Raw genomic sequence first — 24,576 nt, 5'->3', positions numbered from 1 at the left:
AGGCCAGATTGACCGGTATGTGAGTGTATGCCTCTTTGAGATCGAGGGAGCATAGCCAGTCGCCTTGATTGAGAAGAGGGTAAAGAGTGGCCAGAGAAAGCATTCTGAATTTCTCTTTGACCAAGCATTTGTTGAGATCGCGAAGATCCAGAATGGGTCTGAGATCTCCTGTTTTTTGGGGATTAGGAAATAACGAGAGTAGAATCCCTGTCCCTTTTGATCTAGAGGAACTTCTTCTATGGCGTTCAGAAGGAGGAGGGATTGAACCTCTTGAAGAAGGAGGAAAGACTGATGAGTGTTCAAAGCAGACTCTTTTGGCAGACTTTGGGTAGGCAGAGTCTGAAAGTTGAGAGAGTAGCCGTGGCGGATGATGTTGAGGACCCACTGATCCGAGGTGATATTTTCCCAACGGCTTATGTAATGAGCAAGGCGTCCTCCTATGGGTTGCGGAAGATGGGCAGATGGTAGAATACTGGCTATGTCCTGGAGAACCAAGTCAAAAGGGTTGTGAGGACTTTTGTGGAAGAGGTTGTTGTGTTGTGTGCTGTTGTGCTGGTCTAGGGTTTTGCCTCTGCTGTTGCCGCTGACGCCGGGGCTGTTGGGGGGCCGGTGGCAAGGGACGAGCCACAAATCGGCGTTGGTAGGCCGATTGCTGCCGAAAAGGCCTGGTAGGTGGGGTTCTTCTTTTTTGTTTTGAGGAGAGTATCCCACCTAGTCTCATGAGCTGAGAGCTTTTGGGTAGTGGAGTCCATGGATTCTCCAAACAGCTCATCCCCCAGGCAAGGTGCATTAGCCAGTCGATCTTGATGATTGACATCAAGTTCTGATACTCTGAGCCATGCCAGTCGACGCATGGCTACCGACATAGCCGTGGCTCGAGAGGTCAGCTCAAAGGTGTCATAGATCGACCTAACCATGAACTTACGAAGTTGTAAGAGTGATGAAGAAGTTTGGCGGAAGGCAGATCTTTTGCGGTCAGGGAGTTACTTTTCAAAAGCTGACAAATTCTGAATGAGATGCTTAAGATAGAATGAAAAATGGAAAGCATAATTCCCTGATCTATTAGCTAGCATCGCATTCTGATATAACCTCTTGCCAAACTTATCCATGGCCTTACCTTCTCTGCTAGGAGGGACCGAGGCGTACACACTAGCTCCTGTGGATTTTTTTAAAGTGGATTCCACCAAGAGAGACTCATGAGGGGGTTGTGGTTTGTCAAAGCCCGGAATGGGTATGACCTTATATAAAGAGTCCAGTTTGCGAAGGGCTCCTGGGATGGTCAAAGGCGTCTCCAGATTTTTGTAAAAAGTCTCTCTTAATATATCATGGAGAGGCAATTTTAGAAATTCCCTTGGAGGCTGTTCAAAATCCAGTGCATCGAAAAATGCCTTGGATTTTTTGGATTCAGCCTCCAAGGGAATAGAGAGAGTGTCACACATTTCTTTGAGAAAAGAGGTGAAAGAGGTTGCATCAGGCTTAGAGGACAGATCTAAAACAGAAGGATCCTCGTCCGCCAATGAACACTCCCCCTCAGAGAGAAGAGGCTCTTCGGAATCACCCCACAGATCAGGATCCCGTACTTGAAAGCTGCGGTCTCGGGACTCCGGTGTGGAGGGTTCCAGGTGTCGAGTTTTGTGTGTCGACTTACCCGACCTCTGGGAAACGGTACCGGGAGATGTTATGGGTTGTGCCGGTGCCGAAGTTTGTACAGCCTGGTGGAAGGACCTCGGTTCCGGCGCTAAGATCGGCATGGATACCGACGAAGCCGAATATACCGGTACCGACAGAGTGGATGCACATAAAAGAGGTTGCTCCACTGCCAGTACCGGTGGCTCAGACCGGACCGGGACTGGAAGGCTCGGTTTCAAAAGAGCAGGAAGGAGCTGCTGTAATTGCTCCTTGAGCTGCACCTGCAGGCGGCAGCAATTCGCTCGTCCACGAAGGCACCGGTACTGCTTTTTTCTTCTGTGGTACCTTTGGTGCCGCTCTACACTCCGAAGAGGAACCCGAGGTCGAGGGGCTCACCTCAATCGGTGCGGAGCGCTTCCGTGGGCGCCTCGAGGTCGGCAGGACTGGGCTCGCTGCTACTGAGACCGGAGGACGCTCCAGCGGGGAAGGCTTCTTAGCCGGCTTACTTGGAGGATGCGACGCCGGCGCGGTGTCGACGAGGTAGGTGCCGACTGCATGGGGGCCGATGTCGGGGCCGGTGCCGCCGAATCCGACATATCGGTACCAAACAATAACCGCTGCTGGATCTGTCGGTTTTTTAATGTTCTCTTTTTTAGAGTGGCACAGCGGGTGCAAGTGGACGCCCGATGGTCCGGACCCAGGCACTGTAAGCACCAGTTGTGCGGGTCGGTGAGAGAAATGGGCCTCGCGCACCGCTGGCACTTCTTAAACCCGGGTTGGGGGGCATGAACGTAAAAACGGCTTCTGCCAATTCGAAGGCCGAGGCCTCGATGGTGGCAGCAGGCCCCGCCGGGGCAAACCCGAAAAAAGAAGAAAAAAAGAAAATTCCTTTTTTTTTTTTTTTAATAATAAAATAGGAAAAAAGAAAAAAGGGAAATACAATTTCCTAAAAGGTTTACGCGAGCGGGAAGGCGAATGAGAAAAAAGTTTTCAACAGCCGTTGAAACGTGCGTCTTCTTAGCTCCGCGGAAACTAAGAAACTGGGGACCGCGCGCCTCTGTCAGGCGGGAAGGCACTCGCGCGTGCGCGGTGCGGCCTACTAGAACTTTCCAAGTTCTTAGAGTGCAATCACTCTAAAATTGTCCGTACCGGGGCTCCGTCGGTGCCGTCACCCATCAGTCAAGAATATGCTGCCTGCTTGTCCTGGGATAACAGATTTTATGTTGCTTATTCTAGGAATAAGAACTGGATTTCCACAAGCCATCTCAATAATGACCCATGGACTTCTCTATTTATTTATTTAGTATTTATAATATTTATATACAACTTATAAATTAAGTGGTTTATATTCAAGTATTCAAGCATTTTCCCCCCAACTGTCCTGGGGCAATAGGGGATTAAGTCACTCCCCAAATCTTTTTTGAACCCAATAAGCTAACTGGATTTCACCACATTCTCTAGCAACAAATTGCAGTTTAATTACACTTTGTGTTAAGAAATATTTTCTCCAGTCTGTTTTAAATCTACTATTTAATAGCTTCATCACATGCCCCCTAGTCCTAGTATTTTTCAAAAGAGTAAACATGCGATTCACATCTATCCTTTCCACTTCACTCAGGGCTTCTTTAACTAAGCCGCATTAGAGTTTTAACGCGCAGAATAGCGCGCGCTACATTGCCCCGTGTGCTAGACCTTAACGCCAGCATTGAGCTGGCATTAGTTCTAGCTGCGTGGTAATTTCCTGCGTGCGCTAAAAACGCTAGCGCACCTTAGTAAAAGGAGCCCTCAGTATTTTATAGACCTTTTATCATATCACTCGAGTCATCTCTTCTCCAAGCTGAAGAGCCCTAGCCACTTTAGCCTTTCCTCATAGAGAAATCGTCCCATCCCTTTTATGATTTTCGTCACCCTTCCCTATACATTTTCTAATTCTGCTATATCTTTTTTGGAATATGGAGACCAGAATTGCATACAGTATTTGAAGTATGGCCATACCATTGAGCGATACAAGGGCATTATCACATTTTCATCTTTGTTTTCCATTCCTTTCCTGATAATTCCTAACATTCTATTTCCTTTGTTAGCCACCGCACATTGAGCTGAGGATTTCAACATATCAACGATGACACCTAGATCCTTTTCTGGGCGGTAACTCCTAATGTGGAACCTTGCATCATGTAGCTATAATTCAGGATCCACTTTCCAACATGCATCGCTTTGCACTTGCTCACATAAAACATCGTTTGGGTCATTCCATGCCAAGTGGACCAGGAGCCCAAGCTTGACCCCCCTTGAAATCCAAACAAATTTTATAGGGGTGTTGTCTAGGGTCTCAAATGAAGCTCTGCAAAAATTTTTTGGATCTATCTCAATTTGGTCAGGAGCTAGGGGGTGGTTGAACAAAAGTAATCGATCCACTCCCATGCCTCGTGTGACCTAAACACTAACTTTGCTTAAGCACTGCGACAGAAGGAAACTACCTAGGAGTCTGAAATTTTGTAGTTTGGTACAACACCTTGGGGCAAGTTTCTGTGCCAAGTTTGAAATCTTTTGCGAACATGCTTCCATTTCTACAGGTCAGCAAAGTAGGCAAAAAAATTCACAAATGAAAATTTTTGGCAGTTTGGCTCCATACTGCTGCTGGTAGTAAGTCAGCTGAGGGTACAACTTTACAGCAGACATGTACCATGAAGTACTTCCAAGATTTGTAATATGAGCTTTTACAGTCAAGTGAAGCTAAAGATATGATCATCCAAAAAATATGGCTTTATGCATTTATGCAAATTTTCACCATTTTGATGCCGTCTCCCAAGATCTTCTTGCAATTTTTCACAATATTCTTGCAACTTTACAACTTTAAACAACTTTGTCATGAGCAAATTTAATTATCTCAGTAGTTATTCCTCTCTCTAAATCGTTCATGAATATGTAAAAAAGCAATGGTCCCAGCACAGACCCATATTTACCCTTCTCCGTTAGAATATTGACCATTGGCGGGATAGAAGACATCAGTGTAATGTAATGTAATTTATACCTACTCTGTTTCTTTCAACCAGTTCTTAATCCATAACAGGACATTACCTGGCCCATGATTCGCTGGCTTGGGTTCCCTTCTGCCCCGATGTCATGGGGGGGGGGTTGGGGTGGATTCTGTAACCGGTGTTGTTTTTGACAGACACTGGTTACAGACTCCAGCTTTTAGGCGAAGGACTGGCTCCTCCTTCGCCTAAAAGCCCTTATGTTGAACGTTTGGGGCTTAGGCGTTTTTTTGGTTCATTTTGGGGTACAAGTGTAGACGTAGTGGTGGTCTGGGTGTTTAAACAGCTGAATGTAGAGGCAGGCTATTATCAAAACAAGGACGTTTGTTTTTGTTATGGACAGTTTCCCTGCTTCTGCTTTCAACGTTTAAGGCCTTAGGCCAAAAAGGGACTTAGACGTTTTTTTTTATTATGCCCCTCCACGGCTTCTTGGGATTTTGGTTCAATTTACGTTTATTGTTTTTGGTCAGCTATTAAAGATTTGGCATTTGTGTTCTATGTGTGTGACCGAGGTATTCTGTTAGCATAATTTTTCTATGCAGCATCTTGTAGTATTTTGCCTTGTTTAGATGTCTCTATAGTGGAGGGGATGTTTGAGGAGGGAAGGGCAGAGGATCTTTGTTCTGCATTTGTAATTTATAAAATGACAGTTGTACAGAATATTGTTTCTTTTTATACTTTAATAAAATGATTCCAATATAAAATCATAACTATTTGAGGCTTGTGTGGATGGGATAAGACAAGAGTTAGTGGCAATGAGGACAAACTGTCCTTGTGTCATTCTTTAGGTGCCACTTTCACTAATATAAATATCATAAAATATATTGCATTTTGTAATCTAAAAGCTTTAGATCAAAATTTATTCTAAAAGTAAAACATATCCTGTAAAAAATGGGTTAATCAAATTATCTGTGAAATAAGAAATGTAAGCATTATAATATTTGCATGACATACATTTTAACTCTATTAGAAGTTGAGGTCAGCACATTTTTACCGACTGACTCCAGTAACTCAGAAGTTGCTTCTGACTCAGACTCCACAGCCCTGGTTATAACTCTGTTCTGCTATGTAAGTAACATGCATAAAACCACATGATATAAACATTTAACATAAAACAAGGTGGAACAACATTAGCTCTTGACTTCATGTCTGTTCTGCTCATATTATTAAACATATAACAGATAAACGTAACCATTTGCAAAACATAAGGTGAAAAACGAACAAGTCACCAACTTGAGCACAACCTGCACTAAGAGAGTGGGAGATTTTAAAAATACCGTAACCCTTAGCTTCTTCAATGCAGCAGTCATGTCCTCTATCCTTGTAAAGACTGTAAAAAAGAAAGAAACAAGATGTTCGGATTCCCTGACACCTTTGAGGAAGTATATCAGGCAAATGAACATCTGACAGAGTGGGCTTCAGGAATGGAGTATCTGTCTACTAGAAAGAAGATTACTGAAGAAAGAACCTAATCTTTCGTTCTAGTGCAACAGACAATCCATTCCTGAACCTGTAAGACTTATCAAAGCTGTCCCCCAAGTTTAGGGTGGGACAGATGAGCCTGCAGTCCGAAACGAAGATCCAAATGTGGAGTTCTATTTGGTTGTCACGCCCACTCTGGTAAAACTTCAAGATAGTATGAAGAGAAGACCAAATAACAGCTCTACAGATTTCGTCTGGGACCTGCCGAAGATTCAGCCAATGAAGAAACTACGCTTCTAGTGGAGTGCATCTTAACAGACATTTTCCACTTCCAATAAAGAGTGAAGAAATGGCCACACAAATCCATCTGGAAGTGGTCATTTTTGAGGCTTTTTGACCTTTACAAGCAGCCCCTGCCAATATGAACAGATGATCCAACAACTGAAATTTGTTCATAACCTCAAGATACCACAGTAAGTCCGCGCACATCAAACAATTTGAACACCTGATCATTCTTTCTTGATCCCGAAGGAGAGAAGGCAAGTAAGCGTACTTCTTGGTTGATGCAGAAGCTGGAAATCACTTTCAGTAAGAAAGATGGCACTGTGCATAAGACCCCACCTGACTCCAAAATTCTGAGGAATGGATCTATGAATGACAATCGTTGGGCAGAGATAATCACCACCAAAAAACACCATCTTGATGGTGAGGTCCATTGGAGAAGCTTGCTTCAGATGTTCTTGCTAGCATCTGGAGGACCAGATTAAGACTCCATGCAGCAAAAGGCTGTCGCACTGGAGGACGGAGGTACAATATGCCCTTTAAAAACCTGGCCACATCTGGATGCTCAGCTATGGTATTCTTATTAAACTAGGAGAGCCGCGCAATCTGAACTTTCAGGGAGCCAACTGTAGGAAGGCACGCACCACAGAGATCAGTGCCAAGCTCAGGTCCTCACTCTTCTGAGCGCACCAAGTTTGGAAGCACTTCCAGGCTTTCACATATGCTGCTTTAGTCGCCTTCTTCCTACATCTTAGAAAGGTGGAGACCACTCCATCCAAATAGTCTTGATGCACTAGTGCCGCCTGCTCATGAGCCATGTTGTAAGACCAAAGTCTTCTGAATCCTGCAGGGCAACTGGACCCTGTGTGAGCAGCCAGGGATGACAGAGAAGTTTGAGACCTTGATCATTTTGCAGACAGACCCGGTCTACGTACCACGGTCACCTCAGCCAGTCAAGTGCTACTAGAATCACCAGGACTTGTGTGCCATAATCCTGTATAGAAGTTGATCTATCATGAGCCAAGGAGGGAAGGCATAGAGACCATCTGCCTTTGGCCAGGGTTGTACCAGGCCTTAGATTCCTTGCTCATATCTTTGACTGAAGAACCGGAACCGCCTGCTTGTTGGCTGCCAATGTCTTCCAATCAAATGTCAGGCGTCCCCACTGATTCACAATGCAGGTGAAGGCTTCCTGAGAGTGACCACTTCCCAAGATTCAGGGTCTTCTGGCTAAGGAAATCCACTTGCACATTGTCCACTCCTGCCATATGCGCTGCTGAGAGTATCAAAAGATAGGCCTTCGCCCATCAAAACAGCATCTGAGCTTCCAAGCACAGAACAGCACTCTTGGTTCCTCCCTGGTGATTGACATGGTTATCACTGTTGCACTGTCTGAGAAAACTTGTACCGCTTTGTTCGGCAGCACACTCCCAAACACCTGAAGCACCAGGCAGATGGATCGAAGTTCCAAGAAGTTGACCGACTACTTCCTCTGGGAAGGGGAACAGCATCCCTGAACTGGACATCCCTCGTAATGTGCGCCCCCAGTCATATAGGCTGGTGTACGTTGTCAGAATCAGCAATGAAGGTGAACAAAGCCATGGGACTGGACAATCTACAACCCAGGGTGCTCAGTGAGCTGCGTGATGTCCTGGCAGAACCGCTATCAGGACTCTTCAATCTCTCCCTAAGTTCGGGGAGAGTCCCCATAGACTGGAAAACAGCTAACGTCGTTCCACTGCACAAAAAGGGTTGCAGGGCAGAGGCTGCAAACTACAGACCGGTGAGTCTCACATCAATAGTATGCAAACTCATGGAAACACTAATCAAACGTAAATTAGACGCAATCTTGGATGAGTAGAATCTACGGGATCCCAGTCAACACGGATTCACCAAGGGTAGGTCCTGTCAATCCAATCTCATCAGCTTCTTTGACTGGGTAACAAAACAGCTAGACCTGGGAGAATCCGTGGGTGTCGTATACCTAGATTTCAGCAAAGCTTTCGATAGTGTCCCGCATCGCAGGCTGTTGAGCAAGATGAAATCAATGGGGCTGGGAGAAACACTAACTACATGGGTCAATGACTGGCTGAGTGGCAGACTTCAGAGGGTGGTAGTTAACGGTACCCTCTCTAAAACATCGGAGGTGACCAGTGGAGTACCGCAGGGCTCAGTCTTGGGCCCGCTCCTTTTCAACATATTCATAGGGGACCTAACTCAGGGGCTTCAAGGTAAGATAACGTTATTCGCTGACGACGCCAAACTATGCAATATAGTGAGAGACGGCAATTCACCCGATAGTATGACACAGGACCTACATTTGTTGAAGCTTTGGTCCTTGACCTGGCAGCTGGGCTTCAACGCTAAGAAATGCAAGATCATGCACCTCGGCAGCAGAAATCTGTGCAGAACTTACACCTGGAATGGCGAGACCTTAGCTAGAACTTCAACAGAACGAGACTTGGGAGTGATCATAAGCGCAGACATGAAAACTGCTGATCATGTGGAGAAGGCTTCATCTAAGGCAAGACAGTTGTTAGGTTGCATCCGCAGGAGTTTCGTCAGCCGGAAGCCTGAAGTCATAATGCCATTATACAGAACTATGGTGAGACCTCATTTGGAATATTGTGTGCAATTCTGGAGGCCACACTACCGAAAAGATGTGCTGAGAGTAGAGTCGATGCAACGGATGGCCACCAGGATGGTCTCGGGGCTCAAGAATCTATCGTGCGAGGAAAGGCTGAAAAATTTGCGGCTGTACTCACTCAAGGAACGTAGGGAGAGAGGAGACATGATCGAGACGTTTAAGTATATTACCGGCTGTATCGAGATGGAAGAAGAGATTCTCTTTCTCAAAGGACCCTCAGCCACAAGAGGGCATCCGCTCAAACTCAGGGGCGGGAAATTTCATGGCGACACCAGGAAATATTTCTTCACCAAGAGAGTGGTTGATCCTTGGAACGAGCTCCCGGTGCAGGTGATCGAGGCAAACAGCGTGCAAGAATTTAAGAGCAAATGGGATGACCATGTGGGATCCCTTAGAGGGTTAAGCCAAGGGAACCTGTCACCAGGATTGGGATCCCTAGGATAGTAGACTTGGGGGTGGGTCAGTAGAGTGGGCAGACCTGATGGGCTATGGCCCTTATCTGCCGTCATCTTCTATGTTTCTAAGAGATATGAAGAGGAACTCCACTGGTGAGAGACTGGGGTTCCAGCCACCAGGCTAGACAGCTATGAGCTTCCGTTGTCCAAGGCAGCTACTGGTGAAGTGCATCCCTCTCTGGGCACAATTTGGAGAAGAGTGCATCCTGGAGTGGACACAAGTGCGTCTTTGCCCAGGGGACTACATCCATGGTCGCCACCACTGATCCCAGCACTTGCAAATAATGTCAGACTCGCTTCGAAAAGCCTGTATCTGATGCTGAAGTTTCTCTCTGCAGGATTCCGGGAGAAACACTTTAGTTTTCCCATATGTCAAACTGGACTCCCATATACTCAAAGATCTCCAGGTAGCTTTTCCAAAAGTTGACCACACAGCATAGCTTCTGCAGCAGCTGAATCACTCTGTGAATTGCTAGTCTGCCTTCAGATACAGATTGGGCTCTTATTAGGCAATTGTCCAGATACAGATGCACTTCTATGTCAACTTTGTGCAGGTGTGCTAGAACAACCACCATTACCTTGGTGAAGGCCCATTGCACTGTGGCAAGGCTGTGAATTGGAAGTATTGCTCCAACATATGGAATTGCAAAACTTCCTGTGCTCTGGAAAAATGGGAATGTGCAGATAGGCCTCCATTAAATCCAAGGAGGGGAGAAATTCCCCCTGAATCACCAACGCAATCATCAACCTCACCGTCTCCATTCAGAAACAGGGTATCTTGAGGGCCACATTCACTGCTTTGAGGTCTAGAAATCGGCCTCTCTAGTCTTCTGGGCCTCTCTTGGGCACTGAAGTATACTGAGTATCTTCTGGAGCAGCCTGCGTCATCCTCTGGTGTAGGCTCTATGGCTTCCAGATCCAGCAATCTTTGGACTGTTGCTCAGACTTTGGCCACTTTTTCCAGCTTCCCAGCTGGAGAGTCCAAAAAAATGGTTTGGGAGGGGACGAAAGAACTTGAGCCTATACCCCCTCCTGTATAATGTTCAGCACCCAGCGATCTCCGCCCACACTCCCCAATAGGCCAACAACCTCCCGCCAATGCGTGGAAGCTCAGCCACAGCCTTGCGTCATAACTGCTTCTTGGAAACTGCAGCGAAGCAGGATCCTGAAGATTGGGGACGCACCCCCCTCTCCCCCCCCCACACACACATCTTTGTCTGGAGTTTTAAAAGGTCCTCCAGATAACTGACAATATCATCTGGATGCCCAAACATTACCACAACCTGACCCCTGTTGCATTTGAAATACTAATATTGATTCTATAACACCTCAAGGATATATATGTATATATATTTTTTAAACCAACTGTTTATTCAAATGGCAAGATGCAAGCAAAGTAGCAAACAGCAATTTTAACGGTGAACAAATAAAACTAAAAATATGAGTAGAGTCCAGGCTTGGGTTCTTATAACCCGGACTCAGTTATACCTCTCCCTGATGAACACTCCTCCCCCCAGTTCCTCCCTGCTGCTGTCCCCCCACAGCACCTCCCAGCCCCCCCCCCTCAACCCACTGGCAAGAGAGGTATCACTGGCTTCCGTAATCTTGGTTTTTAATTAAAGGAGATAATGTATCCAAATAAAAAGCCCAAACGGACAAGAAGAGCTTACTCCAATGACGAGAAAACCGAGCTGAAAGACTCCCATACCATTAAAAGATGAAATTTATTGCGCCAATACCAGATGGTGGGTGGGGAGTCCTGAAGCCAATTATTAAGTATGCACTTCTTTCCCACAATATAGCCCTTGCAGAGAAGTAGATTATCGCCCACAGAGTCCTCCCAGATGTCCCTGAGCCAAAAAAATTATCCCTTCAACCTGCGAAGGGAGGGTATAGCTCACCAAGGTCTGCAAATAGCCATGTACCTCCAGCCAGAAAATAGCAATAGCGGCGCACGACCAAAGACCATGTGCCAAGGAATTATCAACCCGGCAACATTTCAGACAAGTAGAGGTAGAGGCATACCCAAAATGAAAAGCCTGTTCTGGAAGATATAACCCCTATGAAGGGCTCGAAATTGACATTCCTGGAGCTCAGTGCTCTGCACCACTCTGGGGATTTGCCGCACCAGAGAAGCCAAGGACGCCACCCGAGGTTGGCAGCCCAAATCTCGAGCTCATAAAGATAGGAGCTGGGAATATTCCCACCGCAGCTGCAGAGTCACCAGCGAAACTGAGAGCCAGTCCCACTGAGAATCAAAAAAGAAGTCCTGTAAAGTGATAAGAAAGGACTGAGTCAAGGACTCTTTAGACAAAGAAGCTACATAATGGGCAAGTTATCAATAAGCAAAATGATCCGTAAAACTCAAGGACCAGGACGCCTGGAAAGCCGGAAAAGGAGAAAGACCACCATCCGCCAGAAGGAAATGCCCCAAAGTGCAGAGCCACTTTCTCGCCCATTGTTTAAAAACAACATTGTCCTGTCCTGGACTAAAGGTCACGTTACCCACTATGGGCAACAGAACCAAGCTAGAAGATGAGTGGCCCCAGAATTGCGAAAGACACCACCAAGCCCTTCAAAGTGGTTCTCAAGGATATATTTTAAAAACTCACTTTATTCTAGATTTTCAACAGCAGAAAATTTCATAAATGCATTTACTATGTCGTGGACAAGATTAAAATTAATGCTTTTACAGGATTAACAGAGTATTTCAGTTAACTGTTTAGAGTGCCGCAGTGGAGGACTTCTAGCACCATGGTCTCCAACAAATGGCCCCTGGACATTCAAGAACAAGTTAAGGCCTCACTGAGGAAGAAAACACCAGAGGGGAGGTCCCTTTAAACCTCCATCTGAAACATGAGATAACTGTTACTTGCACCTTCAAGAAGCAGAGGACCCTGTTCCAGATCTCTCTAAGAAATCTAGAAATTCCAGAACTTGTACCCACCAGGCAAGAGGCTACACTCTATTCACAAATGGTCGAAGCCTCAACAAACCCTGACATATACTAGATCTGACCAATCTACACCATCTGCTGGAGATAGAAAAATAATGAGAAATCCCAGGCTACATCAGCCTTTATAAAAGGTAATGGGAATAAAAATAATGAACTATTACAGTGACATCCACTGATAGAAGGACACATACATTGGACTGGCCTAGCAAGATGTAAAGGAATAAGGAATGAGCCAAAAGTAATTTTACTGTATCAAAATTTGTTGTTTTTTTTTTTTTGGGGGGAGGGGTTTAAAGGAGAGGGAAGATGGGCAGGAATTGAAGACGTTCTGAATATTACATCCATTGTCTTTTGGTGAAGGGATTTATATCATCATGGAACTGCAACACTAGATTTAGGGACCATGACACACAGTTCTAAAAGGTGCCATGGTACAGAGACCCAAGCCAACAACAAATACTGCAATGACTAGACTAAGAAATAAGTTGGGAAAGAATGGGTGTTGCCTTTTAGTGGTAGAATCAAAGAGGTTTACTTTTATTATGTGCAGGTACTTTCTTTAGTGTGTACAGCTACTTTGCATGCATATTCAGACCTGTTTTCAATGCCTTACATGTGGTGCAAAGTACACATTTTAAAGTTTAAAAATTGGAGGGGGGGGGAGGCTGGCATTTTACTCCTGCTCCTTTGTGCTTCTAGTTCAGTCACAAGCCTTTAACAACTATACAGGGATTTTCCCTATTTTATATTATACCCTTTGCATCAAATGAAACAAAAAGAATCATTTACTAACAGTTATTGCATAGTAATGCCATACTTGCCACAAATTCCATGCCCTGCAGCAGAAAATACAAGAGTTTTATGAAATCCCAGAACAGAAAGGCAGTAACCAATTCAGCTTGCAGTTAAAGATCATTAGAATAGATGACCTAAGTAGAAAATCCAAAATGTTGACAATGGCCAATTTTTCATGTCATGGGTCCATAAGCAGACTGCGAAAGCCACTTGTTTGAACTTTTGTAACTATTTTATTTTAAAATGTAATGTAATGTAATTTATTTCTTATATACCGCTAAACTCCGTTAGGATTCTAAGCAGTTTACAGAAAAAATAGACAACAGGGTGCATTAAAATTATAAGTAAAATAAAAATAAAACATAAAAGGATGGGGTTTGGACTGTTGCATTACATATTGTTTGCTCTAACAGAACTCATTAAAACTTCTATCTAACCATAATCGCAGAAATAATTATCAGAATTATCATATTTTTCGCTCCATAAGATGCACCCTAGATTTAGAGGAGGAAAACAAGAAAAAAACCCCATTCTGAACCAAATTCTCCCTGCAAGGCTCTGCACCCTGTCCCCCCTCCCTGCCAGGCTCTGTACCCTGTTCCTCCTCTGGTGGTCTAGTGGTAAGCCAGGACAGGGCAGACAAGCCTAGTGGCAGGCTGGCAGGCCTAATAGCCTAGTGACAGGCAGGCCAGCAGGTCTCATACCCCCCATGTACCCCCCCAGTACCTTAGATCATACCCCCATGCCCCCCATATAGCTCCCCAGTACCTTAAATCATTCCCCCATACCCCCGTACCCTTTAAATCATACCCCATACCCTTTTAAACACTCCCAGTACCTTTTATGCAAATGCAGAACATACACAAGTGATAACTTAAAGTATGCAGCAGCAAGGTTCAAATAGTGCCTAATAGAAGTTTTCATTAACCTAGAAAAACCCATCCCCAAGTACCAACCTGTTTTCAGACAGACAAAAGGACAGGCCCAAACCCCTAGAATCCAAGTGTCCCGTCTCCTCCAATCCCACCCTCCATTGTGAGGCTGCCAAAGAATCCAAGAAATTAAGTCAGATGGAATACACAAATAAGAGATACACAAAGAATGAAAAAGCTAGATAGTGTGTATGATCTCCCCAAAGTGCCCCAGCACAGAAAAAAAAAAACCCAAAACCAACCAACAACCATCAGGGGCATTAAAATCCTCTGATATGAGGTAGCCCCGCCTGACCTCTGGCATCATTGAGCCTTTTTAGGAGCAGTAGCTGCTCAGGAACCAGGAACCTGAGGACGCCTGGAATTGGAACTGTTGTAATGAGGGCGGTAGCCCTGGGAATATCTCTGGAAGGAAGATCCCGCAGATCCCTGAAGAAACCTGCAGGTGAAAGGAAAATTACTACGATCCCCTCCCAACGTCCAGCGAGACTTGTTCACAGGAAGAGACTTAGGGTGGCGCTTGGCAACACTGGTCACGAGGTCGAAAATGATGCGGCAGAGGAAAGGCCCTGCAAGAAGCAGCCTGTCTACTGCGCATTCTCTGCTCAACAACTGCTGCTACTGCTTTGGGTAAGGGAGGAAGGGAAGAGGGGTTGTCAGAACTAGTGCTGCCCAATTCAGGAAAAAAAAAATTTTGATTCGATTCAGCCTATTGAATTGGTTTTTCGATTCGATTTTCCTGCCCAATTGGGTGGTTTGGTTGGTTTTTTTTCCCAAACATCCTGGTTGGTTTATTTTATAGCCTCTTCACCCCCTTTGCCTTCTTCTAACCACACTGGCACTGTGGCATAAACAAAACAAACAAAAAAGACTTTTCCTCTCTCTGTTAAATCCTAGCTCACGTTTGTGGTCTAACACCAGCTCTGGCAGGATACACTTTTCAAATCTGACATATTGTAATCACAAAACAGAAAATAAAATTATTTTTTCTACCTTTTGTTGTCTGGTCAATATTCAAATCTTGGTCCCAGGCTCTGGTTGTCTTCTGATAACTTGCTTGCCAGGGTCTCCTTCTTTTCTTCATTTTTTTCCGTGCTAACCATCAATTTTCTATCTCTGTCCTCCCCTTCTGTTTCCCTTCCCTCCCCTAGAGGTCTGGCATCTTTCCTTTTTTTGTCTCCCTCCACAGATCCACCTTTTCTTAACTACCCTTTCATCCACCATCTCTCCCTTTCTTTTCCCAACTACCCTCCTATCCAGTATCTCGTCCCCACCCCTTCACACCATCCCTTGTGTCCACCTTCTCTCCCCTAAATCCTATTGTCCATCATCTCTCTCCCTCTCCTCTATTTTCAGACCCATTATTTCTTCCCCCCCAAAGTCCAGCATGTGCACGTCACTTTGAACCCCCCTTCTCTCCCTCCCTCCGTGTACTTCTACCCCAGGGCCCCCTTCCCCTGAAGGTCTGTCCCCCCCCTTGAAAGCTTGAACCTCCCCCTGAAGGACGGCACCCCACCCCTAAAGGCCTGCCTGTCCCACCATCCCTGAAGGCCTGCTTCCTTCTTGAAGGCTTATCGTCCCCCCTTAAAGGCCTGTCCCCCCTTAAAAGTCTGCATCCCACCCCTGAAGGCCTGCCTGTCCCCCTTTAAAGGCCTGTCCCCCTGAAGGCCTGCCTGTCCCCCCCCTCTTGAGAGGCCTGCATCCCCCCGAAGACCGGCCTGCCTGCCTGTCCCCCCCTTAAAGGCCTGTCCCCCGCTTGAAGGCCTGCATCCCCCCGAAGGTCTGCCTGCCTGTCCCCCCCCCCCCCCTTGAAGGTCTGTTCCCCCTGAAGGCCTGTCCTCCCCCCCACTTTGAAGGCCTGCATCCTCCCCGAAGGACTGCCTGCCTGCCTGTCCCCCCCTGCCTGTCCACCCAGAGGAACTGCTCCCCCCCCCCCGGGAAGGCCTGCATGTTCCCCCTGGCCTCCGGCTTCCCCCCTGACCTCCCCGCACTGCTTACCTTCGAGGAACAGCCTGCAGATAAGATCACGATGCTAGTGATCTTTTCACTGCTTCTGAGCTGCTTCCTCTGCCGTGGTCCCGCCTCTCCTCTGACATCAGAGGCAGGATCGCAGAGGAAACAGCTCAGAAGCAGTGGAAAGATCACTAGCATCACAATCTTATCTGCAGGCTGCTCCTCGAAGGTAAGCGGTGCGGGGAGGCCGGGGGAAGCCGAAGCCAGGGTAGGGAAATGGACGCTAGGGGGAAGCCGGATAGCAGCACTTGCCGACTGACCCTCCCCCTCGCCCTCTAAAGCAGTTGCGGCAGTGGCCGGCCAGCAAGAGCAGCGCTGCCGCTCCTGCTTTAGGGGGCAAGGGTCAGCCGAATCAGGAACCGATTTTTTTAAATTTGAATCGATTCGAATCGATTCACCTGAAGTGAATCGGTGAACCAATTCGAATCGTGAATCGGACAGCACTAGTCAGGACCGGCTCTGCTGCTTTGGAAGCTGGAGGGAGGGAGGGAGATTTGTGGCTGCCGCTGATGCTTTGGGAACTGGGAGGGAGGGAGAGGGTTGTTGGGTCAGAAGCGCATGACTTTTGAGGTTGTCTGAGGGGCGCAGGAGAGAATTTTTTTTTTGTCTGCAATTTTTTTGTCAGTGTGTTGAGAGTGCTGGTTATTTGAATAACGGTTAACTGGGATTCTACTGTAAATGGATACAAACTTTATAATGGCAATCAATATCAAGAATTTATTCACACACACACTTACTAAAGACATTACTCTAAAAAGGAGCATCAGTCATAGATGCCCTCTTTACTGTTTAGTTTAGCCTTTGAGCCTCTGTTGTCCTCAATTCGTCAATGTCCACAAATTCAAGGTATACAAACCAAATCAAATTAACAGCTCTTAGGCCGATGATATACTACTTTCCATACACAATCCTTCAAAATGCATTCATACAACTAGGCTCTAATCATTCTCAACTATTAGGATATAAAGTTAATTGGGAGAAATCTGAAATTATGCCATTGAATGACCTAATATCTCCTTCTGATCTAAATCTGTTTAGTTTTACATGGACTTCCAAAGCACTTAAATATTTAAGAATATAAAAAGATTCCTCACAAATTCTAGATTCAAGCGTATTCAGAATTAAAGAATTAGCGTCTTAATCTCCAAACAGTCCACCACATATAGGAAAGAATTTCCTCCATCAAAATGGCTTTAGCTCCTCAAATCAATTTGCATTTTATGCAAAAGATCATTCTACCAATGGCTTCTATTTTGAAACTGAAAGCATATAAACTTACCCCACACACACATTTTTACAAAAACCACAAAAGTGTTTTTTTTAGCACAGGCCGATGCGCTGAATGCTCTACGCTGCTCCTGACACTCATAAGAACTCAATGAGTATCAGGAGCAGCACAGAGCATTCAGAGTGCCAGCCTGCACTAAAAAAAACCTTACACAGTTTTGTAAAGGGGGGAGGGGGGTGTTAATGATGGAATTAATCTTCCTGTAAGATTTTACCATTGAGTATTTTTAGCCAAATATGGTGCTCATTGGTTACAGACAAATGTTCCTACTTGGTTAGAATTAGAAATACAAATTTGTGCCCCTGTTCCTCTGAGAACACCGGGCACTATGCACATACCCAAACACCTTAAGGAATATGGTTTGTCAAGCAACATCAGCCCCTACATCAGCTTGACAAAATAGCAGATATTTCTTTATACTCCGAGGTTCATATGCCCCGTTGGAATAACCAAAACTCAAATATAAGAACAAATTTTCTTTATTGGAAAAAAATGGCAGCAAAGCGAAATTTGGACAATAAATCAAATTTATTATAACGGAAAAATACAGGCATTTCCAAAATTTTGTTAAAGATTATCCTTTATTAAAAACTGTAATTTACAATGGTCAACTGTCATTTATTGTTGCTTATCTTTCTCTACTAATATATCAAATACTGCTACTAATATTAGAAAATGGTATGATTTAACTGTCATTAGGCAAAGCTGTATTTAATTCTATATAAAATCTTGCAAGATAACCACTATTCCTTTTCAAATGATTTCCAGTCTAAATGGAACTAACTATTAGACGTTCATTGACACAAATTGGTCCCTTTTTTGGACCAAAGTAAATAGTCCATTGTTATCAGCTGGAGTATCTCAATCTCTATAATTTCTCATGTGGAAAATGCTACTAGGACTCCCCACAGAATGTGGAAAACCAAATTATTACCAAATGACAGATGTTGGTAACTCCTTTTCAGGTATGCTACAACATATGGGGGTCTTTTTACTAAGGCGCGCTAACCATTTTAGCGCACACTAAACGCTAACATGTCCATTATAGTCTATGGATGCGTTAGCATTTAGCACACGCTAAAACACCTTAGTAAAAGACAGGAATGATTTTTGACTGCATTAAAATCTGTCCTTTCTGGATTGAAATTTTGAAAGTAATCTATTTACAATCGTGGATGTGGATCAGTAAATATACATAAATAAATAGAAATACTCCACTTACTAACTAGAAAGCACTAACACAACGGAAGAAAAAGGCCTCAGGTATTATTACAGCACAGCCAAACTTCAAACCACCTCTACCCACATCACTGGCCAAAAAAACTTCCAGGACTAAGATTATTAGCAGCCTTTTAAATTATGTCGGTATCAGTGATACAGAATACTGGCCAACGTTTCACGGTAAACAACCATTTCTTCAGGGCTTTATCCACTTTCCCGACTCCACTATATTTGCGATGCTTGCTTTCTTATCTTAACAGTGGTTGAAATTTGAAAAGACCATAAAAGAAATTACCAACTATACAACTGAGATAACTTTTAATATCAGAATCCTTCGTTCTCTACACTCCTGTTTTGCAAATTCTAAAATCCTAAATTGATAAATACTTTGATTGTAACTGGGATTCAACATATTTTAAATCAGCTCAATTCTTACTTCTTTTGGTGAAATTCTGTTTGCCTATACAAATGATATGAACAACGTGCTACTAAAAAATACTATTTTTTATCTTCTAAACCAAGGGTGTCCAACCTAGACCCTCACTAGGGTGGATTTTCATGATTTCTCAAATGAATATTTATGAGATATGAGATACAATGGAAGCACTACAAGCAAATAGATCTCATTAAATTCATTAGGGAAATCCTGAAAACCCAACTGGATTGTGTTCGAGGACTGACGTTGAACAACCCTGTTCTAAACAATCTACAGCAGACCCTCAATATTCGCAGGGGTTAGGGGCAGAGCCGGACCGCGAATATTGAAATATCGCGGATAACTTTCAGGGCCGGCTCTGACCTACCCCCGCATCCCAAACCTTCCCTGGTGGTCTAGCAGCGACGCGGGGCAAGATCGATCATCCTATGCTCCTGCCCCGAGCAGAGCCGTCATTAAAATGGCTGCTGCAAGTTCCCATTGCAGGAACTCGCAGCAGCCATTTCAATGATGGCTCTGCATGGGGCAGGAGCACAGGATGATCGATCCTGCCCCGTGTCTCTGCTAGACCACCAGGGGAAGGTCCGAGATGCAGCGTTTCTAAAAAAAAAAAAAAAAAAATTGTAAATAACCAAATCCGCGGTACTGAAATCGCGGATTTGGAGGGGGGTAATGTATTTGGTCTCCTATTGATACATTTTTACAAAAGGACCACACCAATATACTGTATATTAATGATTCTTTATTGAATAATTTATTTCAGGCCTTATATTAAATAACTTTCTTATTATTCTATTCTTGTTACATGTTATTGTACAACTTTATAACATGCAAAATTTGTTTGATATCCTTTTTGTTGTATTTGCATTAAAAAAAAAAAAACTTTCAATAAAACAAATTGAACTAAAAAAAAAACTTTTTTTTGTTTCAGGTGACATTACCCAGAGCTAGTGACATATGTGGACCATATACAGCTTAGTAATGTTAGAAAATAACTACTTTCTACTCTATCACTTATCTTTCACAAAAACTATACAGAATAAATATGTTCAGTTGCTCAGCATACAATCTTTAGAAAAAATGTTACCAAAACAAAATGCAAAACTTTATTCTCAATGGGCTCCTTTTACGAAGGTGCGCTAGCATTTTTAGCGTGTGCTAGCTGAAAAACTACCGCCTGCTTAAAAGGAGGCGGTAGCAGCTAGCGCGTGCTACTCCGCACGTCAAGGCCCTAACGCACCTTTATAAAAAGGAGCCCAATGTGTTGCCTACATTTCTTTTGAGTAAGAAACACTGAGGTAATGCAAAGGTGGGTCAGAATTTTTTAAATTTTATTATAATTTGTATTTTATTTAAAATAAGAGACAAAATGCAATTTAACTTTACTAATTTCCATTTTCTTTCACCCACGAACACACATTATCATCCCTCCAAGTCCTCCCACCCTCATCCAATACTTATCTCCCCCCTCCAATTCCATACTTCCAGAAGATAAGACTTTCATGCAATGATCCTGGATGACAATGATGTATGGATTCTTATGACTTCTGTCTTCCCATCCCAAGTTGGAACTCTATAATCCTCCTTCCCCACACTTCTGCTTCCTCTATCTCCTGGATCTCTAGTCTAGACAATAATCAACAGGCAGCAGAATAATGATCACCAGGAAATAGGATTTATTTTTTAAATCTCAGCCGTCAAGGCTGTTATATTAAATGATAGACAGTGTATTCATTTATTAAAAGCACATATAGTGGCTCCAAGGAAAACTTTGATTATCTGGAAAAACAATATATTGTATTAATATTTTCAATAAACTAGTTCTTGCACACTGTGGGCCAAAACCAGTGCTGAGAATCAAAAAGGAGCAAAACATAACATATCTTAACTGCCAGATATGTTAAGTTTTGCTCCTTTTTGATTTTCAGCACTGGTTTTTGTCACACTTAAAACTATAGGCAGTTAAGATAACGTCCTATAGTTTTAAGTGGCACAGATAGATACATTAGGGGCAGACAGCTAGGATAACGTGAATATGCATGCAAACATCCGCACAAAGGAATTTTCCTTATCAGTTACATACACACACACAAGCATTCGGCTACCCTCATACTCTCACACGCCAAGCCCCCCCCCCCCCCCCCCCCCCCCCCCCCCCCCCTCACACGCATTCGGAGATCAGGGAACCGGTCTCCCCTCCCCGTGATCTGCCATCTCTCCCCGGTCGAACTTGTCTCCCCCTCTCCTCCCCGGTCCACGATGCAACACATCTCCCTAAAAGCTCCCTTCCTTCCTACCGTCAAACTGCTACCTGAGATCGCCCACCACCAATCCCGCAGCTTTCCTTCTTCGGTGACCGTCCCTCTCTGACATAACAGCCCTCCATCGGATGTGTCCCGCCTTGCCGGAAACAGGAAATTACGTTGAGGAGGGCAGAAAAAAACGCCGGGAGAATTGAAGAAAAAAAAAAGTTGCGTCAGAGGAGGGCGGGACGCCAGAGAACAGGCTCTGCAGGGGATGAAAGGAGTTTCTGCGGCGTTCACATACGAAATAAGAAAACTCTCATAGTGATCAACTACGTACCCAGAGTCCTCCTGTTTCCTTCATAAATTCAGCGCAGGCGCTGTTGCATGTCTGCTCAGGCTAGGCTCACACTGACACGTGCATGGTCCAGTACCGTCAGAGGTCACTTGATGTACTGGCGCATGCGGATGGCAACCTTCACATACAGCTAGATCAGTGCACGTGGAGGTTGCTGCACCCATGTGCCACTATCAGAGAATGACCTCTTCTGTCTAGGGAATGATACTAGCTTCCAGACTTTAAAATCATAAGTATTGGAGGCTACAGAGACAGAACTCAAGAGAACGAGATGGAGATAGATTGCCCCAGGGAAAGGGTCGTGTCATTCTCTAATCAGAACCCCAGGACTTGTTACACAGTGCTAGGTAACCAACAGTAAGTGCTAAATAGTGGGAGTAATAATGGTACCATGATTCATCAGTCATTTTTTATTATTATTCAGACTGGTTTTACAAATACTTTTATGCATAAAAATGCATGCATAGAACTTCAGCAGCAAAGTTAGGGCAAATGGTGGCCATAAGAGTATATTACAACAAATTATTCCAGAATAGCACTGTGATATCTGCCATATAAACATCTAGTAAAATCAATAAACCCCCTACCACCCACCCTTCATCACATTTTCAATAAAAATATACACATATTATATATCATAGTATAACATAATATGTAACATTATTTCCAACTCCCTCCCCCCTTTAGTGTGCTAAAAAAGAAAGAAAAGAAGAAGTGCTGACTATTCACTACAATATTTTGCCAATGGCCCCCATATTTTTATAAATTTAGTATATGTCCCTCTTTGTACTGCTATTGCTCGTTCCATTTTAAATATATGGCATAATGTATTCCACCAAAATGTATAACTAAGGTTTCTATGATTTTTCTAATTGTTGGTTATGTATTGGATGGCAACCCCTGTCATAACTAATAAAAGCTTGTTGTTCTCTGATGATATTTGACTCTTTTTCCTCATCATCATGCCAAATAACACCGTATCATAAAAGGGGGATATTTAAAAAAAGATTGTATTTTATTGTTGGTTTAAATAAACTAAGGCTAAAAAAAAAAAAATCAAAACTTTCTGAAGTAATTGCTGCTTTTTACGGGGTCAGGTAACTTTTAGGGGGGACGGAGGGGATTCCTCACGGGGACAGGTGGGATTTCTGTCCCCATGCAACTCTACTCTGAATGCAAGGCATGTCTGAGTTTTTGGATATAGAACAGAACTCCTTCACTGGATGTAGGGTGTATCCCCATCTCTGGATGTTATGTGCTTCTTCTTGGGGTATAGTACACAATCCTCCTTTGGTTTGTCGAGCTTAATACTGCCTCTGGATGTCAAGCGCAAATCTTTGGATGAAGGTCATAGCTCAACTGCTATGGGAGTAAATCTCTGGGTATAGAGTGCTATTTATTTTTTTCAGGATATCTAGTACTTCCCATCTCTGATTGTGGAGCACTCCTCTGTCTCAGAAGGAGCAGCTCTCCATCTATTACTGTGGAAGGCAGCTATATCTCTGAATGTAGAACACAACTCCATCGCTGTAGAAAGAATGCCACTGCATCTGTGTATATGGTACTCAGCTTCATCTCTACATGTAGAGCACAGTGTCAGTTCTGTGATGAGAGCACAGCTTCTTCCTATAGGTGGAGTCCAGAGTCACCTTTGTACTTTATACATTGTACTCACTTTCATTACTGTTTGTGGACCTCAGTTTCATCTTGTGCTCTGCATCTCTTAGCCTATGGTGCACACTTTTATATCTGTACAAAGTCTCATCTGTAAGCAAAGTGCAGCTTCATTTGTATCTATGGAACATAGCTTCATATTTATCTGGTTTATGGGAAGTGCAGCTTCAGCCCAGTGTGTTGAGCACAGCTCTCTCTTGAAGGATCTTGCAGGAGCAACAGCTTCATCCTTAAGAGAACCTCAGCTCTATGATACTTGAGTACAGCTCCATCTTTAATGTTGGGTGTAACATCTTCCGACCTGGTAGAAATTGCAAGGCCTCAGCAGGGAGTCCTCTCTTTCAGCTCTGCCTCTGATGGTGGGGCATTTCTTCAGACTTAAGGCTCCTTTTACTAAGGTGCGCTAGCATTTTTAGTGCCACTACTGCCTCCTTTTAGCTGACAACTGAGATATCATTGGATTTGCTTCCTCCAGTTGCCAAGATCTACTATCTTTTCTCAGGAGTTTGTTCTGGTCAAGGTCAAGAGATGGAGGTGAAGGTGCTTTTAGATTCCATTTTAATAGCTTTTTTGGAATCCTCTGATCCCCTCATTTCTAGGAAAGCTTCTATATTGATCTGAAATGTGTCTTGACGTATGTAATATTCTGTTTATTTATGAACATAGAATTCAGATTTATCTGGACTTGGCAAAAACCACTCAAGAAAAATCGGAAATCTTTTTCTATAAAGTGAGATGACATGTAGAAAGGATGCTTCTTTTTCCCTTAGATACCCCTCTGTTTGGTTAAATATTTGTAAAATAGACTTTTTTATGGCCTAAAACGGTTGAGGCTTTTCTCGCTAGTAGAGATATTGAAACCGGTTATTTCTACACCATTGCTGGATAGCGGTGACATATATTGAAATAGGTTTGCCATAATGTGTATTCTTTGCATTTGTCATATTATTCTCTTTGTTTTATGCTCTTCTTCCTACTATAGTGGGATCTGAGGGTTATTTTTCTTTTCAATAGTTTTGATCACAGAAAAATGAGAATTACAAGTAATAAACAAAACAAGTGTTAATTACTTGTAAAATAAATATAAAGAGAAAGTGAAAACCCCCAAACATCTCTATGTTTTACGTTGTATAATCAAAGAAAAAAAACTGAAGCTTTTCAAGGTCCATTTAATTGATTTAAGCATC

At 43.8% G+C, this 24,576-nt stretch overlaps 1 protein-coding gene across 6 annotated transcripts in view; it reads right to left on the bottom strand.

Moving 5' to 3' along the window:
- The window catches only part of DLG5 (discs large MAGUK scaffold protein 5), a 305,150-nt gene extending 283,410 nt beyond the window's left edge, over nt 1-21,740 (bottom strand). For 3 of the 6 annotated variants that reach the window (XM_033940911.1, XM_033940908.1, XM_033940913.1), the window contains exon 1: nt 21,412-21,533. The gene's annotated coding sequence lies outside the window, so the exon portion shown is untranslated. Of the gene's footprint in view, nt 1-21,411; nt 21,534-21,697 lie in introns of those variants that run through there. The other 3 variants (XM_033940910.1, XM_033940909.1, XM_033940912.1) reach the window with 3 other exon arrangements.
- Between the last annotated feature and the right edge of the window lie 2,836 nt (nt 21,741-24,576).

Source organism: Geotrypetes seraphini, chromosome 4, assembly GCF_902459505.1.
Source record: "Geotrypetes seraphini chromosome 4, aGeoSer1.1, whole genome shotgun sequence".
Taxonomy (NCBI): domain Eukaryota; kingdom Metazoa; phylum Chordata; class Amphibia; order Gymnophiona; family Dermophiidae; genus Geotrypetes; species Geotrypetes seraphini.
This window is presented reverse-complemented; position numbering and strand designations above follow the sequence as displayed.